This window comes from Bombus pascuorum, chromosome 9 (genome assembly GCF_905332965.1).
Source record: "Bombus pascuorum chromosome 9, iyBomPasc1.1, whole genome shotgun sequence".
NCBI classification, from domain to species: domain Eukaryota; kingdom Metazoa; phylum Arthropoda; class Insecta; order Hymenoptera; family Apidae; genus Bombus; species Bombus pascuorum.
Window position 1 is genome coordinate 13,936,916 of NC_083496.1, and position 23,557 is coordinate 13,960,472.

General features: G+C 34.7%; 1 protein-coding gene across 3 annotated transcripts in view; it reads left to right on the plus strand.

Annotated features, from left to right (window-relative positions):
• Positions 1 to 1,618: 1,618 nt before the first annotated feature.
• The window catches only part of LOC132910302 (protein eva-1), a 319,015-nt gene continuing 297,076 nt past the window's right edge, over positions 1,619 to 23,557 (plus strand). For all 3 annotated transcript variants that reach the window (XM_060965881.1, XM_060965884.1, XM_060965882.1), the window contains exon 1: positions 1,619 to 2,448. The gene's annotated coding sequence lies outside the window, so the exon portion shown is untranslated. The remainder of the gene's footprint in view (positions 2,449 to 23,557) is intronic.

The window sequence follows — 23,557 nt, forward strand, 5'->3', positions numbered from 1 at the left end:
CTTTCTCGTTTACGATATTCTGGCTCGAATTCCGCGATCAAAAATTCGTTGCAAGAAATACCATCTGTTGAAAACTGTATTATGTAAATCATAATTCCTGAGTGACAGATGGTGCATTGACGTCATAGATCACGATACATCTAAGGATTTATGCGACCATCTATCTCCGTGTAGCATTATGAAACTTCACGTGGTCACTAAGGCAACAACTTTCATTGATGAAACAGTAATAGATAAAAAAGCAAAATAAAAAGCTCATCCTTTACTACAAACGTGCCCTATATATATCCTTGAAGTAAATTTTGGAAATTCAAATTTATTATCCAATAAAAGATATCAATGCAGACATATATATACATATTTTAATACTTTTTCTAAACTTAATTAAGGAACGTGATGTATAGAAAATCTATAAATTTGAAAATATATCAGATTAATTGAACCTAAAATAAATTAGGCACGTTTAAAAATATTTCTCTATAATCTTCTTAAATTATTGGAAGTTCTTGTCTATGAGCTTTCGTTTCTTAATTGTTCTTTAAGATGATATTAGACAAAGAATAGTTCAACCAAGAATATTTATGAAATGTCATGTGGTAATTAACCCATTTTGATTTATAAATAGCACATAGCATCTTGCAATATCTACATTGGATTGTAAAGATATGTATCATTTCATATGTTTGATTCAAATGTTTTACAAAAAATCATTGTCATAGTTGTAAGTCTTGTATTTACTTTTTCTGTTAAAGACTTCTATTGAAGCTATTTCTGTATACTACTGTTTAATTTTGGCAGAAAATTTTCCTGATTTATAAATGAATATGTATTAATTCATATAATAGTACATACAGTATTAGTATATAGAGTATCTGAGATGTATAGTTCAGAATAAAAGATGAAAATATAATATATACAAACTGACCATTAACGAGTTTGCTAACCTCATTTAACAGTTTTTATATGATACTCATTTATAGTTTCATACATGAATATCATTTTACCTATATAATTAAATTGTAAAATTTAAAATTGATATCACTTACGTGCAAACACATCAACTGCATCGATACTTTTCTTCTTTTCTCGCTAAGTATCTTTTTAATTTGTTGTAGACATACACACACATTTTTAGGTAAGTACTTTCATATTACCTTTTCTTAACACAAACAAATTTAAGCTTCTCACATTCCAATCGAGAACTACGATACATAAGATCAACAAAAGGGTTGAGTGTTAAAGTAAATGCAGTAACAGTAACTCGTACCAATCTTTGACCAGTGGTCAAGATTTGCGAGGTCATGATCATCTTTGTCGAAGAGCACGGCTTCCGAGATAAATGCAGATCGTTGAAGCGGTAGGGAAGCGCTGATTGGCTAACGGAGAGCGCGCGGGTGCGTACAACTCTGACGTCACGCTTCGCCCAGTTTGAAATCGTCCCGGCCGTCAGTCGCGCGCCGACCGTCGAACCGAATGCATGTGGTGTTCCTCATTTTTTGTCCGTTGCCTTTTCGATTACTTTTCTAAATATTGTCGCAATTCGCTCGTCATTTGTTCACGAATCATCAGTGAGAAAAAACCAATGAAAAAGTGACGCCCGACTTTATCGACCGGTTTCATAGTGTACAGTGTCACTGCGAGAGTTTGACATTTATTGTCGGATACATCCTCCGCTGCTAACTCGCCCCGATTCGTTCGTCGTCGATGATCGTGTGCAACGAAAAGAAAGACGTTTTTCCACCGCTCGAATCCACTTTGTTTTCACGCACAATTGACAGCATGCGTTTGAGTGATGGTGGATAGCATTTCTCTGACAAACATGTCTCAGTGAAACGACGTTTGCTCGGGAGACCACGTGACCAGTGTTGGAAGGTTATGTGAACAGCATTTTTCAGAAATCGCGACACTCTGATCTCTCGAACATCGATACTCACACATTATGTGTTAATCGACGTATGACATCGACATTTCGAATTAGTGAGCAATCGCTATTATAAATAACGGTTAATTCGTTCTTGCCTTTTATTGAAATTATATTAACGAACTGAATGAGATTACATTAGTTTGTGATACGGTGTATGTGTTGAAAATTTCATGCTTAATATGCATGACACGGTGAAACGGACCAGCTCGATACTCAAGGTCGTCGATTTGAATTCGACGAATTTGCGATCGTCCTTCGACGCGTAATTTTCTTCTGTTTACGCGTTACGTTAATACTTTCGTTCCTTTGAAAGTGTCCAACTTGACTTAATTCTCGCTCTTCGGTGAGAAAGCGCTTGTGATGTGCTGGTGTTTGTGTCGCGTCGATTAAGAGCTTAGACGGTGTACGCCGAATGTCAAGACGATAATTGGTGCTGTCTTGAGGTCGAGTGACTCGTGTCATCATGTTGACGATTGTTTTGCTGCTTCTTTTGGGTCAACCGGTTATACCGGCGGACTACTTGGGTGAGTTTATTTCTGATATTTTTTGCCAACCGTTGCTGGAAGTTTTCGGTTAAGTATAATAATATTAAACTAACTAAAATTACTAAATGTGAGGTGTGAAACGTTATTATACAAATGTATTGTACGTGTAAAGCTTGCTACGAATTTTATATTTCAATTTTATACTCATTCTAGGAAACGAAAGGAATTTGTAATGGGTTTCGAAAGATGTTTAACGTAAAATTAATACGAGAACAGAAGTTTTACTTCATTCTCCCTAGTGACTGATATAAACATGTAACAAGTTAAATTGAATAATGATAATGATATATCATATATTATACTTAAACAATTCAGTTTAACTTTTTTGCTGGCAATTTCGAAATCTCAATTTCTTTTTTCATCCTATTCCACTTATATGTACAAACGAAGTATGAATTACAAAACGCTGTGAATTTTAATCAGATCGAAGTTTTACTACCGTCTTAAAATGGTATCGTAAAGAAGTTTCCAAGTTTAAGCTTCCTTGTTCATATCGTGAAAAGATGTCTTAATATTCCAATTCCCGTACTTGGTTCGGCAATCTGGTCCAACTAACTGCGTTAAATCCTACGCATTTTTTATGTCTTTTCGTTGAAACATCGTGAATGACATCATAGGTGCGGCATTTCTCTTTCATAGGATTCTGTAAACTGTCAACACATGTAAAGCAGACGCTGCATTAACAAAAAGTGTTGAAAATAAAAAGTGATCGAACTAAATACGTTTTTTATTTCGAAAGAAAAATTTATGTTAAATATTATGAAGAATATCGAAAAATATTTGCAAATAATCGCAGAATAATTCTTTTAGTTTAGTTTAGTTATTTCGATAAATAATATTCTCCGGATATGTCTTTTGCCTTTTTATCAATAGAGAAACATGTAATAATGTACACGAATACAGCATATTCATAAATTTTTCCTTGCTGAGACAAACGTTTATGTAAATCGCTATTTCAAGTTCTGTAATGTATTTAATATGTATATTAGTCAGAACGTCACCGATCTATTCGATGAGATAAATGCTGAAACTAGTCGAATAATTCGGCATTGCGTTAGAAGCATAATTTAATAGATATAGACAATCTATTTCTAAACTATAAAATTGATATTTATACGTTATTACGAGAAATTGTGTTATCTGTTAGATTAATTTTGAAATTTCTAAATTAGAGTTAATAGGAAATATGAAAGCAAAGAAGTACATTATTGTCGAATAAAATGGATATTTCCAGAAACAGTTTGCAAAGTCAATATCATAAGTGAAAATTTTAAAGATTCGTTACATTATTTTTATTTATATCGCAAGGAATTAATTAATAAATTACCTTTGCATGAAATAGATATCTTCTAAAATTAAAATAGAGTCTATATCGTATAAATATTCATTTCATCATTCTTTACCCACCTCTGTATATTTTAAATTTATAATGAACAAAACATGTTGCTAGTATAAAATCTATGCCATTGAAGTAACCTGTTTTTCTTAGCAGAAATTGCGTTTAATCACATGTCTCTGCCTTTACCTTTCGAGGAAATCTAACTGCAACCGTCTACAATAATTAATGTAATCGCTTGATGAAGTTAAAGTTGCAATGTTAGCACCATGTATATATGAGTACGTCTGTGATACTAGCATTTTCACGCATATTAAACTTGCTACGTCAGAAGTGTGTTGCTTCAAGGCAATATACTCCAGATATAGGATCAGCATTCTAATATAAATTAGTTTACTTTCTGTGCATCACATTATTTCATGCAAATTTTGCAACGTAGTCTTGTTCTATAAATTTTCGAATATTCTCATCGATAACAGGAATGCAATAACGAGAACGAGCATCGAAGATCTTATGAAACATCGTTAAAATTTCACGAAGTAACAGAAATTCGTTTCGAATAGAAAGCTTTCGTATAAAAGACGTGTTTTCTGATAGTTCTGCTAACTTAAAAGCAATCTCCGAGAGATTGCAGTTTATTACGTAAAGTCTTTTGCATTTGTTTCGTCGTATTGGACAGTTCGTAAGGAAACTTAAATGAATGTTAAAGACATGGAAGAGCGATGTAATATCGAACTGTACAACATTTGTGGAGTAAGTTGGAAGTCGCATCAATTGCTTCTACTTCGTTTTATTGTTACTTCTCATCCAATTTTACTTTAATTCTATCTTAGTTGTGCCCTACTTTTATGTTACGATTTTAATTACGAAACTCGTGAAACGTGTTAATGTCCTGAAACATTTATTCGAATATAATTTTTTAATTTTTCTACTTTGATAAATCTGAGTGAAAAAACGGACTTTTTGACAGACAGACAAACATATGTATAAATACTGGTTGAATACAATAATATTCTAAGTAAAAATCAAATGCTACTGTCACACTTAAGAAGGCCACCCGCTTAGTAATCAGGTAGACGAAACATCCTGCATACCACGGCTATCGAAATAATAACTAGACAGTAACGAAATAGTCGCCTCTAATACATACTCGACGATAGTCCCTCCAAAGGGACTAAAACCTCAATATAAAAACTCTCCTAAATTAGCGCTCGACACATTATTCTGTTGTAACACTTTGAACCGTCACTCTGTTGGATTGGATTTATATAATAAATTCCATTATCATATACGAAGTTCAATTTCTTCAATTTATTCGTGAAACGTTCGAACTGCGACGCGAGATTACCGGCGATCTATCGATTTCGTGATTTCTTGTGTCTACGACGTGACACTACTAAGGAGATTACATATTACAGTAAACAATTTTCTATTGCGATATTCTTCAAATCATCTTTAATATAAATGAGTCAATGATTTCTTATTTTATTTATTTTTAAATGATATTTTTTAAATCAATTTTTTCTTATTTCATATTGAAACAATCGAATCAACTTATGGTTATGTTTATCCCTTTAGTTGCTTGTCAAACATTCTGTGCATATACTTAATGTGATGTTGACCTAATATGATTAGGTGAACGCTGTGTGAGTACACGTGTTGCAGTTAGATCATAGTTGAATCACGTTACAGTAATGCAAAATGAAAGGCGAAGAATTCTCCTGCGTAGCTTTAGTCGAATGAGATTTAGTTGCTTATCGATACTGTTCATAACGCTTGAAAAGGTAGACGGAAGTAGGAGTTAGCGCATCAACCACTTATAATTAATGTTTTTTTTATTTCACTGGGTCAAACAGTTAAACGGTAACGATCCTTTTTGTAGATCAATGAATAATGGATAACGATCGCTGAATGTCTGCGAAACGGAACTCCATAAAGATTCCTAGAAGTGATTATGCAAAATAGTTGGATACCTCTTACTGTAGGATATGCTGTTTATTAGATAGTAATAAATCATGAATATTTTTTGACTAGTGGGAGATTGTATAGGAGTAGCGTTCCATAGAGGTTTCCAATATTACGATTAAGCATCTGTTTTTCACTATGAATTGAATCACTCTATAAGATTTCTAGATGTAGAAGAGATTTCGAACTCCTAGTTTTATACCCTATTCATTAATTTAAATTCTAGTGTTTGACCATCCTTTTAGTATACTCACAATCTCGACATTTAACTTGTGACGTTTAGTATTTTCATATAACTGAAAAAATATTCATATAGAAAAAGTAGTCATATAGACAATGGCATCCAATAAAATGGATCTCGCGTTTTCTATGCATTTCAAACAGATTTCTTGAAACTACTATTTCTATTTGTATTATTAGGAAAATAAAATGAACCATACGTAGTTCAATAGAATAATATAAAACAAACAAATGTTGTACATCTATTATTTCCTTATAAAACGAAAGAAACTTTTGGGTCTACCTAATACTTCTCTAGTGATCCAATGATACATACAAAATTATATCAAGGGCTTTTTAAATAAATTTTTGGTACTAAAATAATTTGTAAGAAACTCAAGATTCGAAAATAGTAAGAATTTTTGAATCGAAACAACCAGAAGATGAGAATAATGCCGTTTTTCTACACCTAATAAATTGACCAATTATTGTTACGAAGAAAGTACGAATATATGTTCGGTTCATTTTACCGGGGTGTATCCCGATTCCATTTCGTTCTGGGTGAAAAATAAATCGTTCGGAGCATCGAGCGCTCCATCCACCATTGTAGAAGATGAACAGCTCCATTCGCGAGAAACAGAAGCCGCCGGAACCCGAAGTTCGCGTCCATTTTCCGCGATTCCAACGAACTTGCATCGATCCGAACTACTTGGAGTAATACGGATACCAGGGTTACATGGTCGAAACTCGATGCGCGATCTAACAAAGTCGACAGAATGTTCGTCGAACGAAAAACTCGGGCAAACTCGTCGAGAAGACTCCAGGAGCAGCGAATGGAAACGGAATAAGAATAATGAAAATAAGGGGGGAACTGTTCGGAGGAGAGTGGTTTGCCACTCGGTTTGCAGAAAAGGACGAATAGTCAGCGAAAGAAGTGTGTAATTATCCTCGTAAATCCATCGGACATTTCGCGAAAGAGAGGGGAGAAAGCGAACTGTAAAACCGGAACGAATAAATGAAGAATCTAACGGACACTTTCACGCCCTTTGGACAGCACTTTGTCGATAGCCAAGTTGGTTGGATCGCTCGTAAATTCTTATTATAATTGGCATGATTGTAGCCACGGGAATTCTGATTGGCTGGCATAGCCAAGCTATTCGCTAGTTTGAAAAGTTACCGCCATCTCCATAAATCGTTTCTGGTGACGGTGGACGACTGTGGAGTCTCGCGTGGCTGGAACTCGTGAAAATGGAGTTGAAATGCAAAAAAAAAAAAAAAAAAAAAAAAGAAGACTGGAAAATAAAAAAGGGAGGAAGACAGGAAGGAAAGTTGGAATAGAGGGTAGAAAAGGATTTTAATGTTGGAATGATGGATTTTCTTTCATTGTCGCGAAATAGGCTTCTGTTGGAAACTAGTCTAGTTCGTTGCAACGTCTGCAGTTGACTACAGAACGCTAACAGTCTCGTTAAGATCGCATCTCGCCGTAATACCAGAGTTGATATTTTACAGTAGATAAATTACGCTGATACCAGGGAAGATGGGATAGCAATTTTTTGCCGGCTACTAGGGGATAAATCGGTGCTGGATTGCGGGAGTAGATCTTGCTTTATAAACTCGCTGATATGTTTACGACCAAACGATGAATATGTTTTGATCGTTATGGGAGAAGCGAAAGCCAATGGAACTTGAGCATGATGTCTTGCTGCTTTGAGCGGACGATTCTGAGTGTTATAGAACTTACGGGTTTTTCATTGTAGTTTGTGATTTTGGTTTTTAGTTGCTTCGATCGTTACCACATTTTTATTTAGAGGAAAATATTTCATGTTATGTAGTTCATCAAAAAAAATTACAAATTGGTAATTTTGATCAAAGCTATGGAAATATTGATCCCTGATTATTTTACATCCCGTAAATTATTTTCTGGTACATTCGCCCCACAGCTTTCGTGATTATTCCGTAGGAATACTAAATCGTGACCGAATTTCGTTACAAAATTACTTCTCGTAGTCGCATTTATGTACGTGTTCGTTCTGTCGCGGTGTTTTCCGTATGTGTTGATTGTTTAATTATTAAAAATGAGGTCGTGTATTGCGGAAGCACGCACCCCTATGCATGCTTTGTGAAGAAACAATACCCATCCGTCCATAATTCACCGTCATAGAAGGAAAACCAGAAACGGCGCTATTTTCACGTATTTCTCAAAATGACTTATTTTTCGGACCAATACTATACACGTACTATAAACGGTGTATTATATTTACGACAAATCCGGTCTCCCAATATCTCGATATAAAAAACTAAAATCTTCGTCTCTGGTGTTGTTTTTTTTTCTAATATTTTTTCAACACATCCCGCCGGCGCTATCAACATGTATCATCTGCAAATATTTTTATTGGCCGTTTTGATTTTACCTGTCTGCTGGTGTTATCACGGTATTCCATAGAATTAGTTCGATTAAAATTACGAAGCTTGATGAAACTCTTGGAAACAAGGATTAAATTACTTGGAACTTAGTAATTTTATAACCTGTGACCCTGTGATACAATCATCTATGTTATATTCTAATTTCATAATTAATTTCATAATTAATGATATATGATACACAATGTTTGTTTTGTAACTTCAAAATATTATAAAATATTCTATTAAACGCACATGTGTTTATATACTCTCGTAAATGAGTGTATATTATTTGCAGACTATTCTAACACAAACATATACATATCCAATATCATAATCTGAATCTTCTTTCCCATTAACCGACGCCGCACTGCACTTGCTACATATAATCGATCTGATTCTCTCAATAGCCACTACCAATAGTAAGTATTGGTAGAAAAAGAGGACTAAAGAGGAAGCAGGAAGAACGAGAAGAGAAACGTGTTCTCAACGTGTTACGAACTTCTCTGTCGAAGTGGCCGTTTGCCTTGTGCGTCCTTTTTTGGGGGAAGGAAACTTGCCGAACGGCAGAGAGTAGCTCGTTTTCAAGCTTTTCCATTTCCACTTCACTCTGTCGACTGTTTCACGACTCCCCGATTCAGCGAGTCGCGCAGCTTGCCATAGGTTTAGCGTTCTATGCTTCGCGGAAGTGCATTTACCTATTGTTCAGCTCGCTCGTCTTTCGTTGGGATTTCAAGAATCGACCAATCTTCGTATCTGCTCGTGTGTAAATTTTCTCCTTGTATGCCACGTATCGAATTCATATTCGAGAGTATAATCGGATGTAGCTGATATTTGAATTTGAAGCTGCAAGTCTCCTTTAATCTCAAACATTTTTTTGACATCGTGATTCGAAAATACTGCTCTTTGTTTTTAGACGTTATCGTTCGTAAGATTCTTGTTGAGCTTTCGTTATTCTGCGTTGTTAGAGTGATATTTGAAAGGATAGAGCGATTCGTAAGATCGTTCGTATATATGCACCTCAAAAAATTAAACTATTTCTTGAAGATAATAAAAGAAATTTATAATAGAAATGTTATGTATTCGCTTTCTAGATATTAGTCATTTTCTATTTGTTTGAATATTTTCTATAAAATTTGAGTCTATCAAAGCTTCGTTCTATATTTCTAATTTTCACATATCATACGATATTCTTCACATATACAAATATTTTTCATATGTACAATATTCCGATGACGTGAATGCAAACGACTAATACTTTTAAAACGTACAGTTTCATTAGCTGTGTAGGGTAACGAAATGATATATATTAAATTATATAAAATAAAGTGAGCGAGCCATGCCATGAGATGGCATTCCTCTGATACCTGCATCTGTTTTCGTGCGAATTTGTGACTAAAATTGGATGCTGCATCAGACTGATAAATCATATTCGTCCTTATCAAAACGGTAATCACATAAACTGGCGTACAGTGCCGCTCCGATACGTTTCATTTTCCTCGTTCGGTTCAGGCGTCTAATAATTTCATATCTGGTGTGAAATCACTCAAATGGAGATATTAAAACATGAAGTGTATAATATCAATAGCAAGCTGATTTATTATTATTCTTTTAATTTTTGAGAACTTTTGTAATAAGAAGATAGAAAGTAGGAACATAAAGAACTTCAAATATACTTCTTTGTAATTATCTATTACACGGTACATTTAATTTTATGTACTTAAACGTAATTAGAACTGTATCACGCGTGGAATTTTTCGATTGTATTTCTCCAACGGTCGACTAATTTTTCGAGCTTCGCGAAACAAACCTTTAAAGTTTTAGCGCATTTCATGAAGTGGAAAATTACTTTAACGTTGAAGAGAATTCGCTGTTATTTAGCCAGAATTCTATCGCTGGTGATATAATTCAACTTTATACGAAATATTGGATTGGTCTTGAAAAAGTATATAAATTGCATGTACTTAAAATACATAAAACTATATGAAATATTTAAAGTAAATCTCCCATTATAATATTTAATATATAAAACGAGTCTCTTAATTTTATTTATGATAGCATAATTCGCATAAACATCCGTACAATGAAAAATCGATATTATTTCCCCATTGAATAAATATATGTATCGCTTTGAAGCACATAACGATTTAAATTACATATTCCAAACTTATCCAATAAAAGTATAATCATACAACCGTCGTACATACGCATACATTGTACTTGTTACAATCGAACGATGCAGCGTTGTTCGATATGCCTTAACGACAAGAATATCAATGCTGTCCAAAGGATAATTGTATAAATTAGCTGAATCGCAGATGGCACGGTACTGTTTACGTTGCAAAGCAGCGGATTTCGAAGTGAATTTCAGCTCGTTCGATTTGCAGTCTAGTTAATAGATGTGAAATTATCCGAACGCAGAGTCGCACACTGCTCGGCCGTCGCATTTATTGGTTGCGATTGATGAGACGGGCTCCGTAATACGTGGATAACTTCGCGAATGAAGCGTGCATCGTGTGTCCCCGGGACTGATTATCAATTGTCAGTTCCCAATTGTTGTCCTATGATCGATTGCGTGTCGGCTGTAACTGAAATGGTTATAATAATCCGTTAATGGCACAGCTGCACGCATAAATCCTGTTTGATTGCGATTTAATTTAAGAGGCCTTGTGATAAAAGTCTAAATAATTTTCGTGATAAAATTAAATAAAGCTCGTTTTTCGTTTACGAAATTATTATTACAGATATTTCTACGGTATTCGATTGTAAATGCATACGTTTGTTTTTTATTTGATTGAAAATGTTGTACATGAATTTTTAATTGGAAATATTGAACATGACTTTCCGTATTTTCGGATATCTAAATAATAATTTAATGTTATTTATATTTCAAATTGTTTTGAGAATTTAAAGAAACTACCAACTATGTCGTAAGATCTACTAAAACTTTTTGGTACTGATATAACTTCTTCTCCCCGTCTATAAATATCTTTTACCTTTATATCGACCACTCGTTTCAATTTCATCAACCGTACTTTGTCTCCTGAACTTCTCTCCTTCAGCTTTCTTCGGTTTATCTTCGATGTACTCATTTCATCCGTTTGAACACGCTAGTCTGTGGTTTTGTCCAAGTTTCCACCCTCTAATACAATTCTCTATTTCTTCGATGTCGTGTCGTCGACGTTGTTTTCATTATTCGCGTCTTTTTTCCTCGCTACACTGTCTATACTACTGTCTTATCTATTTTTATTTCTCTCTAGGTATCATGACCTTGTAATTTTTTCCGAGAGCAAGAAAAAACGGTTGCCTTGTTGCTGCTTTCTCTTCTTGACAATCGCGTTTCTCTAACGTACCGGCTGCAGACAATGAAATTTTTGAGCCGAATACCTGCCACGTTTATTAAATTTCCTTCCTCATTTCCACGACTGATGATTGTGATGATGCACGGGTTTAAATCAACCAATCCTATGATCTTTTATTATTATGTTTTCTACTGATTATTTTTTATTTTATCTATGCTCGTAATTAGCATATATAAATTTTTACGAACAACATAATGCTTTTGCTTCGAACACTAGTTCTTATCCAAATCAACAGCATTCAAATGATAAATGATCTATGTGGCAAAATGAACATAAATGCGTTTCCTATTTCCATTGAAAGACGTTCCCACTTTTGGCGTTTATATCGCTTACTAAATATTTCAACTCCTCGTTTCTAACCATATTTTTCGAACCAATTTCGATTACAAATGCGATATTAAAGCACAGCTTTATTCTCATTTGTTCGATTATTATTTCCATAATGGCCAATATCCGATTAATCAGATTTATTGCAACCAGTTAAAGTTCAAAATCCTATTCGCTATAATGGCCAGAAGTTTCCGACAGAAATTAAAAGTATCTCGTTGTGTGTTCATTTCAACACTTAATTGCTATTAGCGTTTGGATAGAGTCATAAAATATGAGTTTGCAATGTTTTACTTTCAGTGAATTGTTTACATTCGATGCATTAACACTGCATTTTCTGTTCAATTTTGGTTGCAAATAGTGACCTAAAATCTCGAATTCTTGAAAGAATGTTTGTAATGATAGAAATATTTGTTGGCTTTCTATCAAAAAATAAAATAAAGAATGAACGGAAAGTTCTTCGTAAAAGGGGATTAGTAAAATAAATATTTAATTATGTTCCTATCTTTGTAGTAGTTCAAAATATTTGTACGTGTTTCTCGAGTTTCGCAGCATCATTTAAGCTTGGAATTTTTAAATATGGAAAAGAACGACAAAAAGAAAGAATAAAGTAATTTCTACTTTTAAATGAATCTCTATAAAACAAAAAAACTTAATTTTACTCAAATATTTCCAATAAATTATGTTAGCTATATAGTTTAAGTTAAGTTACATACCTAATCGCATACGTTAAATCATTGGTCAGTAATATTTTGTCTCTTTTAGCTGTTGGGAATTCTCAAAGGTTTCAGACCTCCACCATTCTGTCCTTACCTATCCAAAATTTCCGCTGTCTCGACAAAACGTTTCCATATGTGTCGCTTCGTCGTGTTGGAAACATGTGCATCAGTCACGAGAATTCTGCTTTACGGTCTATATGTATCCCTCTGGACAATACTCGAAGGACTAATTTTATTGTCCGTGAATGCCGCCCACCGCACAGGCTACGCCGTAATTCGTCGCGGTTCTACATTTGGGTTCAGGTAGCCCGTCGAAAGTCCAAAAACCATTTACACAGTGATATAAAGAAAAAGGGGCATCGTCCGCGTGGTCGTACTATAAAGAAAATTTTATTTCTGGCTGGTATAACGTCGACGGAAATTAACTGGAGTCCCACTTAACGATCTCTCGCTTTGCCTCGTTCTAAAGGGTGTAGAAGTGTTCCTCAGCTCGAAACTATCGTATCACAATTTAAAAGATAGTCGACCCGTGAAACGCCTCCAGGTTCCACGTACTCTGTGCCGGGTGGTGTACTCTTCTTCTTTCCAGGGCACTTTGAGTGGCTTGAAAAATTGTTAGCGCTAAAAGGTCGGAGCGGGCGGTCCCTCTCGTGCCTACTCGAAATCCACGCGGAATTCGTGTTGAATTCTCCAAGCGATCCCCGCAAAAAATCAACGAAAAATCCAAAATGCAAGGGACAGACAGACTCGTTGAGGTCTACGCTTTCTGGCAGCCAGGCGAAAATGAAATTAAGAAACTACGGTGGCGTCACAGGCTGGTTTGGTTGGCTGACTGCTGGTCCACGGAAGCATATTACATTTCCACGTAGGAGGAGGTAGCCTGGAATACAGTAGAGAGATATATTGTAATAGCTCGCGCAGGAACGTCCTTAAAAGTCGTTGAATTTACATCTTGTAGTAGCGGGGCGCCAAGTTTCGCGGAATAAGGCGCATCTTGCAATGTCGGCCAATTGTCCTTGGGTTATTCATATTAGCCTTTTCCCCCTTTTCTCCGATTTTCCTCCCTTTCTTTCCGTTCCGTTATTCTCGTTATTAACCCTGAACCCCGTTGGGGCACAGTGGATTTCCGTGACAGGTTCGAGGATTTCTGTGGAAATTTACCAATAGATAATAGGAATATTAATCCTGTTGTGGTTAAGCTTTTTAAATTTTTTAATTTTGTTTTTGTGTGCAGCTCTATTTTTGATATTTGGTATGCTATTTGATATTTGGTAAGCTATGTGGAAAATTATCACAAGTATAAGTGTGAAAGTAGAATCTCCATTTGTATACTTGTCTTTACTCTAAATTTTAGAATTTAACTGTTGTATGTTGTTAAGGTCTACACATGTATATACGTGTAATGCATAAGAGAATTGAGCAATTACAAAGATGATTTTTGTTATGTATTATTAATAACATATTTTTGTGTTGAAGATAGTTTTTTAATGATGTGTTTCAATTAAAAGTAGCTGTCTGATAAAAACGTACAGAATTTAAATAATATACAGAGCATATAAAACATAAAAAGTAAAATATTAGATATAATATATTTAACAAATAAAACATCTATATGTATTTTCTACTGCTTCCTTCTTGATAGAAATATGAAATTGTATAGATATTGCCAATCTATTATATAATTTACTGCAATCTATTATAGTATATATGTAATAACGTTATCGGGAAACAATACCGATTTTTACTAACTCCTTCGAAGCGACCGACATCGAAACAAACAGTTCAATAAAAGCGACGTGTTCAGCGTGCTTCTGACCTGATCTGGCGCACGCTGCTCCACCAGAATTTAGGAATTAATCTGGCTAGTAATTCCATTAGTTCAGCAGATACGTTTAGGGGTACTGTTACGGCTAGCCTTCTAAAATTTGCTCATACATAAAAACGACAAATAGAAAACAACCGTTGCAGCGTTTCCATGAAGCGTGAAATCGAAGTACTGTCCGATCATTGGACCAAGAGCTCTTCCTTAAACGCTACGAATCGTTGTATAATATAAAAAGATATTTCGTGAGACAATCGTTGGACTCTGTCGAATTTTCTCTGTTGGCTAAAAGTATTAAAAATCACAGACGTGAAACAAAGACATCGTTCCATTTTTTAAGATTCACGGAAGAAATCAACGATCAAGTAAAGAAATAAAATAGATATTTTAGGACGATACACGTTTTGTAAGAACGCTTTAAATTTCAACTTTATTGAAAAAATTTCACGCAATTTTATTATTGCTTTAATCTTTAGTATTATAGTTTAAATCTGCAATATCTTTCATTCAATAATAATTTCCACATTAGCAAAAACTAATCCGAAGTTGTCAAAGCCGCAATCATATTTTTGCAAAAAATATTTATAACTTTAGATCGTATGCCTTGAACAAGATCCGAGACCTTCTGGCAGATATCTCAAATTACATATCTCATTCCCCAAAACATCCCTAAACTTTCTAGATCAATTTTACAACTGCGTCTAATACATAAAACTAGAAATCCGCATCCTTTAGTTCGATAACTAATTTGGTAGGCTGGCTTTTAGTCGCACATCTTGCGTCAACCTTTTTCATTCGATGGCCGCATAGGCAGAGCAAAGCTTCGAAGAGTTGTTCGCTTTCAGTCGAATCCGTGCATATTCGCGTACTTTCATTCAAAAGGATAACATTCAGCGGATTCTAGGGCGGTAGAAGAGACTGGTGGGTATATTAATGAGCCGAGGGTGTACACGTGTGTCGTTGTACAAGAGAGAAAGAGCAAAGACCCGTTACACGTCTGGGACTAAATAAATTACGGAAGATGTTTTTAGGAGTGGATGGAAACGGATTCTGGGTATCACTCGGCTGGCCCGGTTAGCGAAATAATTTAGTAGGGTACATGGGACTCGTCTCTGCAGATTCACCGACTATAATGTGAACTTCATTACGACGTGGACAAAATCTCTGCTAATTATGCAAATGCTCGGAATCGCGCAGCCGAAGCATTCGCATTTTACGCTAGATATTCCTCGGTCACCTGCCACGCGTTTTTTAGATCTATTTTTTCTCGTGGATCTTTGGAGAAACGTATAGTGATACTTTCATGAAAATAGTTGGAAAGTGTCGTATTTTTTGCCCGTAACAGAAATTTGATATATATGAAATTGATACGTATGAAATAAAGAGAAAAGGGTAGAAACAGAGGAAATAAAGGAGAATCTTTAGTATATACCATTGCTGGTTTTAGGATTTGGCAGATTGTTAGACTGAACTCGTATCTATTAATAACACCTTCTTCGTATTTGCTTTAAAGTAATAGATTTATTTTAAAGAAAAGAGAATACGATTGAAGATAGATTAAGAGAGTTCAATGAAGATTATACATGATAGCAAATCTCATAAAATATTTGTGTAAAAATAGACTATTTAGGATTCGTTTTCATCTACATATTGGATCTATGAGCAAAATTCACACGTTGTTCATGGCGAATTAAATGGAATACCAAAAAAAAAAAAAAAAAAAAAAGAAGCACTCCAATTAATCCACGAAAATTGACTTTCGAGTGGAATACTTTGATAAAAAGAACCGTATTCTCTGTTTGTTCACCGATTCCGAATATCGATCTAATAGTACAGCCATTGTATGGAATAGATTTTTCACGGTAAAACGTATAATGAAATATTCGCAGAAAATTAAAAACAAGATGAGCAGAAGAGTAAAAAACAAGACGATAAAATCGTGGAGTAAATTTTTCGACGGATGTTTTTGCGGTATTGGTTCTGGAATTTTGTTCGTTCTCGAATATTTATCGATCCGAGCGTCGAATTGATAAAATTTTATTGCTACCTCAACGAAAAGTTGAAATTACGAATTTGGCGTTGAGTTTATGTAGGTTGATTCATCAAAAAGTATTTCTTCGAATATTTTTTATAAATTAATATTGCGGATAAAATTAATAAGACAGAAAAGAATAGGTAGAAGTGACAAATAATACATTTTTATACATACTGTTTCTGACAAAATTTTTTAAATTTCCTCTTTACATTTTGAAATTAAACAATTTTTTCAGAAGAACTTATAGATTCCTATTAAATATGTAGTTGCCGAACGCACCTTCCAATTAAATTATTGAATTATTCTGACATTTATATCCATTTTATAAATATAAGAAAAAAGCAAAATTCTTTAAGAGCTGTTATAATTATTAATTCAAACGTAATCAATATTAAAGACCTAGAACCAAAACTTTCGATATAATTTACTTTATTCCATAAACAATATACTATCTCTTCTAAATCGATATACTTGATCGATATGTGAAAAACAAATACGGACAAACTTTATTCCCGCGAGATCCGTAAACGCGACTCTCCGATATCGAATGTAATACTTTTGCGTTACGTTTAATCCCTGGGACGCGTCAAAATAATTTACGAGGTGATAGACTCGCGTTTTGGAACTGGGCCAATGGATATGGGCTATAGGAGAGAATACGAACAGGAAGTAGTACAGGTTTTGGATGGAGATACGTGTCTATAAATTTCGAATTAAAGGAATCGTATGAAACTGGACCGAAATGAAGACCGTATTTCTAAGCGACTTTTTTTTGGACCATTAGCATATGTATTTCAATATTTCATAGAATTTTTCTCTTTTGTTGAATTTTTTACTTTTTAAACAATATATGTTGATGTTACACGAAATAATTAACGTGTAATTAACACATTGTTGTTTAGCTATGACTATATTCATATTTATATATACCAAATATTTATCTAATTACTAAAGTATGAAATTATGTAAGTTGTTATTATAACATTATTTATTATTTTAGATAGTATTATTTGTATACTAATTTATTTTTAATTATGCACATAAATAAAATTATTGCAGTCTGTTTCACATTTTCTTTGAATTTTCTTATTCTATTTTTGTATAAGATAATTGATTTTAGTAAAAGAAAAGAATAAAAAATTTTTTACAAAATCATCAGTGTTTTATATTCTTTACTTAATACAGAAAAAGACAGATAAACGGGCTCACTAGTTAGAGCTACGATGAGTTTGTCTAGCTTCCCTCTGGATTTTATTTCGAGCTTTTTGGAAGTTCCCCGTTGATTCACCTCGTCATGGTTTCCTCTTTATCTCTACATCTCCCCATTGCCCTCTTTTCTCTTCGTTTCTGCTACTTTTGTTACGTTCGATCGAGTTCGGCTTGAGAACTCGCCGCGTCTCGGCTGTCAATATATCGGTTTTCTCGTGCACGGTTCTGTTCATGTATTCCTCTCGAACTCTCTGACGAATAGTCATGGTTCGATCCTCTTTTTGTTCGTTGTTGCTTGTGGACCGAGCGGGAAAACTAGCAGGCGGATGAATTTTCCTGTTCCATATACCAATATATAGAGTGACTCACGAAGGTATTTCAAACAATTGCGTGAAAAATTCTTATGAATATATTATGTGCATTATATGAAACTTTTCTAAATCTCATTAACGCTGCAGTAAGACACGATTATCACAATTATAGTGGTAAGAATTGGAAACAATCTGAAAATGAATGCAAAAGATACAATATAATATACATCTAATGAAAAAAATTTTGCTTCAAATATATACTAAGACCTCATTGAATACTGAGCCTTATTAGTATAGCGGATAATTGACTGTTCCAATATTCTTATGATTTCTATATATACCTACTTGTACTAAATATCTTTCAGTTTCTTTATTCATACATTTTCTAATTTTTTCGAACTTTACCAACGTGATCATGATAATTGCATCATGTCGTATCTCATACAAAAATTTATTCATATAATATGAAATGTACACCGAAAAAGTTTTTGCACAAGTTTCTATTCAATGTCGAGGATAAGATTGTTTCAAGAATTTTTTAACTTATTTCTAGTCGACTATTGTAGTGCCCGTTATTAATTTTTGTTTCTATTCTATTCTATTCTATTATGTTCCAGTCTCTTTTATCACGGTTAGCTTTGGGCTATTTTGATATTTTTATAGTTTTTCGCAGTTTGACGTTTTAACTGTCCAAATAGTGAACATGTCTAAAAACACGACGAAAAAAGTGTTTCAAATTTCAATTACCGTACGTATAGCAAAATTGTCGTTAGCGTCCGTAATTTCCGAGTAACTAAAAGTGGGCTTGTCGTAAGAATCATTTTGCAAGGTTTCGCAGGTCGTAGCTTCATTGTTAAGATATTTAAAAAGGCACACCTTCGTGGAAATGGAAGGAAACCATTGGGGTATTTAACTTTTCAGAAAGGAAATTATGAATTAAGTAGTGAAAAGAAAAGATATTTCGGGTGTTTTACTTGATGAAAATATATCACTTAAGAAGGAATTTCGGCTTGAAGTTATACCTGACACTGATAAATTTTTAAACGTTTTGTGCGAAATCTCGCCTAAATGTTAGAATAAAGTATTTTAATTGTTTTATAAAATTTCTTGGTATTTCTGTATGTTGAAAGTTTATAAGTGACATAGTAATGAAGAAGGATGTTACATCAAATTTATGAAATATGTATTTGTTTATCAAAATTTGTATTAAACACTAATTATCGATATTATATAACATTCTAGCTATGACTATATAACCTTCCTAAGTTCCCAATTTTAAACTAACAAATTACCAATAAAATAAAATTTCCCAACACAAGAGAGATTAACATAATCAATATCAGACCATAATAACAATAAACGTTTCATCGACATCTAAAGAGTCATGGTCCCTAATTGAATTAGAACTTCTTCCGAGTTTGTCGATATTTAATCTGGCAGCAGGTAGCCCCGTCTCTTCAAGGGAGCTTCTTAATCCCCGCATTATCCGGCGTGACTACGGGCTAGGCTGTGTCTTCCTTTCAGCCTCTTATCCAGCCGCTGCTGGAACAGAACGTTTCATAAATCCTGCTGCGAGAGATAAGTGGCCCCTGAATGTCTTTCGTCCTAACGCAGTTCTAGACAGTTCACCACTAGCCTTTGGGTCTTCTCAGTGTTTTGGGACAGTTAATTGGAACGGAACGCACAACGGTGCAGCTATTTAGCTTCTCAATCAGAAGTTCTAATTTTCCGCATGTTACTATACTCTGTGATTCTCCCCCCGCCCCCTTCTCTCTTTTTATCTCGTTCTCTCTCTTTCTCAGTTTTCTTGTATTATGAATTTGGCAAAATGAAAAGTTGGGCTAACCAGAGTTTCAAAATTATGGAGTACGTATTCGATTCGTGTTACTCAAACATGATTAAGAGAAGGTTCAACATTGATTAAATCTGATCAGATTTCTACGGTGTCATAAAGTCACGTCGCTTGTTTTCGATGTTAACTCGATTTTACGTCCACTGTGAATAAGCGCATCTCCCATTTCCCTCGATTCGATTTCAGTTATGGTGTCGATTTCTGCTTCACTCGATTAACACCCTGGTTCACTAAACTTTCACCCTTAACTTCGTTGCCAGTCTCTGATTCGGGAATGCTGCACAGGGAGATTGAAAAATGTTTCCTTTGGGTTTGTTACGTCGAGTAACACTCTCCTCCACCGGATCGCATGCCGCGGGCAGGCTGACAACCAGAAGTCCATACATTGTCGCGGCGCGTCTTCAATGTCGTGTTTTTAACCGTCGCCAGCGGCCCGCGGTATGTGATCCGGTGTCGTATATCAATACAATGCATCAACGAGCGTATGGTTACCGTCTGGCCGCGAGTTCCAGAAACTTCGATTCGGATCTGTTTGATTTTACGTGTTCATTGGCGCGTGCGGTGGCGTGATCCTAGGGTGGTGGAGGTTGTCTCCCCGAAAGACAAAGGAATCAGTCCAAGACAGTTTTTTTCTCCATCAAGCTTTCCAACTCATCAGTCGCATTCGAACAGTCAAATTCGTCAGTAGCATTCGAACAGTCAAACTCATCAGTAGCATTCGAACAGTCATACAAATAAATCGTATTTCACAAGATCTCGCTAGAACATTCTATCCGTAACTTCAAACAAGATTAGAACCAATACTTTCTGTATAAGTTATAAGTGTTAATCTGATACAAATATATATATATATATATTCTACAACTGTAGAATAAGTTGCATTCATTGAATCACCCCTGTTATCCTAATCGAAACACGGGGAGCGACCAGTTCGCGGCGTCGATTAGCCGAATCGTAGCGAGAATTTACGCCTCTCGCTGACGCATTCCTTTAAGACCGTGTCTCTCCGCGAACGGTCGTAACAGGGTTATTAATATTGTTACATCCTTTTTTTCGTTAATGCATGTATACAATCATATATATATATATACATGCATTAACGAAAAAAAGGATTTATATAATAGGACTTATAAGGATATAAAAGGATTTATATAATATAATAAGGATGTTATATAATAAATTCTAAAATAAATTATATATATATATAATTATTTATATTATATAATTTTATTTACAAATTCAATGATAATTTTAATTAATGTTGTAATTTCATTTGACGTTTCAAAAAATAGATTTATTTTTTAACAAAGACTCTTCTCTGATCAAAAATTGTATCGCATCTAGAAAAAGAAATGTGAATTTCAGTAACAGCGCAAATGTATTAATAATCGGCTGTATGATTTCAAAGGAATTATTTAAATTCTACAAAACATCAGTGAGTTAATTAAAAAGATAAAACATAAAACAATGAAATACAACAGTGAAATCAAACGATTAAATTAAATATAAATTTTAAATATTGCGAGAAATCGGCGACGACAGAACGATACGATCGATCGGTTGCTGAAAAACGTGTTAAACTGCAGCGCAATAGCGATATCCTAAGGAAGGATTACTCCGTTAAGACCAGCTGTTCGGATAATCTCGTGGCACGGTCGATGATATGAAGCCATAAACGCGATAAAGAGTTGAGCAGATCCCTGGTCTTACCTTCGACGGTGTCACGAATCGTGAGACATAATCATAGACATCGATCCGATACCTCAAATACCCTGCAGTCGTTCAGTCTACTGCAGTCGCCTAGCTACTGAAATCGTTCAGTCTGCAATTTGTGAGACATTCGTCGTTATCACGTCGAGACTTTTGCATATAAGCAATCAGGTTGTTCAATGTTCCTCCATTATAAGTCATGTTTGATCTCCTTTGCAACGATCTCGGAGTTCATGGCTTGAGAAAATTGTTTATGGGATGTATTTCATTCGCGGTTCTGCTTATTCGTAGTTTCTCAGATGAGTTGCTCCTTCGTGCACGTAAGATGTGCATCTTATAACAATGGAAATGGAAAGAATGGATTAGATTTGTTGGAAAGTTTAGAAGTTAAAATTTATATTTAAATTAATAGAATTTGTTATATGTTAATAATAGAAGAAATAATAGAAGATCGAATTTATCACAGATTTATTTAGAGATATTTATAAATATTTGTTTAGAAATACGTAGGAAAATAATAATCTTTTTCAAAAATGCATAAATACATAAAATGATATTTTTAAAGGTAGAATAATTTCTTTTTACAAATGTCAGTTATTCATTACTTGGCTTTAATGTACTCCTTTTTCCATGACATTCACGAAATAACGAAAGCATCGCTTGTTTCGCATTTGTATCAGTCTGGTTGATACTCATTCATGACAACGACGGGAAAGCCAACATTACACGCATGTCGAGCACTAATTAGGTTACCTGACACGTAACAGCGTGTGCTGCGAGACACGCATCTGTTCTGTTGAAACTTAACCACGTTAACATGTGATCCAACGGCCACGAATTTTTCTCTGTGATATGATAAATGCATACCGTTATTTCGGGTTTTCATTTCTTTCGTCTACCATTTTCCGTGTATTTCCCTTGCTTGTAGCATTTGCTCCAAGATTAAATGATATAATTATGATATATAATAATTATGATAATTACGAAATAATGATATAATTATCTAGCAATTTTCCAACCCCATCAAAAAACATATTTTATCCTTTTCAAGTGGCAATTTTATTTTGATCACTTTCTATTCGTTGTTCATCTAACGTTTTCGGACCGATTGTGTTCAAAGTTTATTGTTTAGCTTTGCTTGCAATACTTATATTAAGAAATTCTGTTTATTTTTTACCCAAAAAATCATCGCAAACAGAGCTCAGAGATTTGCTCTTACGACGAATAAAACCCATAAAATTACAAAATCATAAAATTTCGAAAGAGATCTGATTAATCGACGAATGATAATCACCTATCACCATGGATATTCAATTCCCCAAATTCGTTAGACCTGTAGATTCGTAATCGACTTGTAACTGTTGTTACGCGAATCAGTTCAATTAGAACTCGAATATTTCCGCATATTTGATAACAGCATCTTGTCAGTTGGTATCGCGACGAAATTGCCCGGACGGCAGCTTTCAATTTCGCGATTCAACCGAACAACGTTCCCCCGGTACGCAAACACGGTGCACGCGTAATAGGTGTACAACGTGTACCGGACTTCCGTCATATGTTACTGTCAGCGGCATCGCGTATTTACATACACAGCTGCGTTTCACATACGTACTTCACGGCATCGTCGCGCCGACGACGGAAGCTCGGATTTTCGCGTGTTATCACCGGGTATACTGCGAGGTGTAAACGCGGCGCGTTAAACCAGCTCATAGATCGTCAATGGATTTAGTCGTTCATGGCCGATGAGTCGATGGTAAGTCGATTATTCGACTTGCATAAAGGATTTCCGGTTAAACTTCGAATTACAGTACCGATATTTTC